The sequence below is a fragment of the Schistocerca serialis genome, unplaced genomic scaffold, assembly GCF_023864345.2.
Source record: "Schistocerca serialis cubense isolate TAMUIC-IGC-003099 unplaced genomic scaffold, iqSchSeri2.2 HiC_scaffold_1178, whole genome shotgun sequence".
In the NCBI taxonomy this organism is placed as follows: domain Eukaryota; kingdom Metazoa; phylum Arthropoda; class Insecta; order Orthoptera; family Acrididae; genus Schistocerca; species Schistocerca serialis.
In genome coordinates, this window is record NW_026047379.1 from 160,001 (window position 1) to 162,500 (window position 2,500).

General features: G+C 63.4%; 1 pseudogene; it reads left to right on the top strand.

The window, feature by feature from the left end:
- The window catches only part of LOC126433998 (large subunit ribosomal RNA), a 7,951-nt pseudogene that overhangs the window by 1,877 nt on the left and 3,574 nt on the right, over positions 1–2,500 (top strand).

Consider the following 2,500-nt stretch of genomic DNA (forward strand, 5'->3'; position numbering starts at 1 on the left):
CGTTGCACACGAGTCAGTCGATCCTAAGCCCTAGGAGAAATCCGATGTTGATGGGGGCCGTCATAGCATGATGCACTTTGTGCTGGCCCCCGTTGGGCGAAAGGGAATCCGGTTCCTATTCCGGAACCCGGCAGCGGAACCGATACAAGTCGGGCCCCTCTTTTAGAGATGCTCGTCGGGGTAACCCAAAAGGACCCGGAGACGCCGTCGGGAGATCGGGGAAGAGTTTTCTTTTCTGCATGAGCGTTCGAGTTCCCTGGAATCCTCTAGCAGGGAGATAGGGTTTGGAACGCGAAGAGCACCGCAGTTGCGGCGGTGTCCCGATCTTCCCCTCGGACCTTGAAAATCCGGGAGAGGGCCACGTGGAGGTGTCGCGCCGGTTCGTACCCATATCCGCAGCAGGTCTCCAAGGTGAAGAGCCTCTAGTCGATAGAATAATGTAGGTAAGGGAAGTCGGCAAATTGGATCCGTAACTTCGGGATAAGGATTGGCTCTGAGGATCGGGGCGTGTCGGGCTTGGTCGGGAAGTGGGTCAGCGCTAACGTGCCGGGCCTGGGCGAGGTGAGTGCCGTAGGGGTGCCGGTAAGTGCGGGCGTTTAGCGCGGGCGTGGTCTGCTCTCGCCGTTGGTCGGCCTCGTGCTGGCCGGCGGTGCAGGATGCGCGCGCCTGCGCGGCGTTCGCGCCCCGGTGCTTCAACCTGCGTGCAGGATCCGAGCTCGGTCCCGTGCCTTGGCCTCCCACGGATCTTCCTTGCTGCGAGGCCGCGTCCGCCTTAGCGTGCTCCTCCGGGGGCGCGCGGGTGCGCGGATTCTCTTCGGCCGCCATTCAACGATCAACTCAGAACTGGCACGGACTGGGGGAATCCGACTGTCTAATTAAAACAAAGCATTGCGATGGCCCTAGCGGGTGTTGACGCAATGTGATTTCTGCCCAGTGCTCTGAATGTCAACGTGAAGAAATTCAAGCAAGCGCGGGTAAACGGCGGGAGTAACTATGACTCTCTTAAGGTGGCCAAGTGGCGGCGGTGTGGCTGCATCCGGACTTGGCTTTTCGAAGTGCGGTCTTGATGTAGTCGTGCTGCTGCTGCGAGGTGCCTTCCTTGGGTTATAGTTACAGGGAGAGTGATGCGCAATACATGGGCCTAGCCCTCTTAGCCTCTCCTCTCCTGCGGTCTTCTCCCCTTCTCGTGGGCCCGCTGATTTTCGCAGAGTGGAAGACCGCACCAGGGGCTTGGGGGGGTTACCAGCCCCCCCTCGCATTATCCCTTTATAGTTGGGGGCAGCCTACAAGAAACAAGAGATGGTGGCCCTTCCGCTGAAGGTGCCACCCCAGCTACCCCAGCACCTATCCGGCCAACCGGCCGTAACGAAAATGCGATAGTTTGTGTAGCTCCCTTTGCTTGCAGTGAGTGCCACCGCACTTTTACCACGAAGAACGGTCTCGGGGTCCATCGCCGCCGCCAACACCTTGCGGCCGCCAACGCTGAGATCGTGACGGAGAGGCATCGCGCGAGGTGGACGGAGGAAGAAGTCCTGTCGCTCGCCAAGGCAGAGGCCGAACTGTTCCTTGAGAGGGACGCCCGGTTCTTCTTCGTTAATCAAGAGCTTATTAGGATGTTCCCCGACCGAACGCTTGAGGCAATCAAGTGCCGACGGCGGCAAGCTGCCCACAAGCAGCTTGTCCGCCAATTCATGGAGGCGCTTGAGATCGGTCGGGGGGAAGAGCCGGCGTCCCGCCGGGGAGCGGCGAGCTCGCTGCCTGACGCGGGCGAGGCCGCTGCGCCGCCCGTCGACGCAGCCGAGGACTTCGCGGCCGACACCACCGGGCCGCCGCCGGAGGGGCCGACTGACGCCGCCATCAGGGAGCATCTGGCGGGGCTACCTGCTTCCGCCCAGCGTTTCTCTGCTCTGGATCGAGTCATTGGTCTGGGGCGGGGCACGCCGCCCGATGTCATCCTGGGCATGCTCCCGGATGCCCTTGCGTCGGTCGGGTCCAGGGGGGAGAGGTCGATCACCAGGGCACAGCGGCCGCGCCAATCATCCAAGCGGCCGCCTGCCGCCCCGCCGCTGCAGAAGCGCAAGCGGCGCCGCTGGGAGTTCGCGCGGACACAGGACGCCTTCCGCAGGTCGCGTGCACGTTGCGTGCGCGGCTTGCTGGACGGCACCCTGCTGCAGCCGCCACCCGACATCCCCGGTCTGCTGGACTTCTGGGCGGACCTCTTCACGAAGAAGCCGATCTCCACCGCTGGCTTCATCCGTGACCGCCTTCTCCCGCACTCGGAGCCTGTCGCTCCTGAGTGCCTATGGGGGCCGGTCACACGTGAGGAGGTCGCTGCTGCCTTGCCGCCCAGGGGATCGGCGGCCGGGCCGGACGGCCTGACTCCAGCGGAGCTGCGGCGCCTGCCGCATGAAGTCCTGGTGAAACTCTTGAACCTCTTCCTCCTGGCCCGCGCCCTCCCCGAGCGTCTGCTTCGCGCCCGGACGTCACTTCTCCCCAAAAC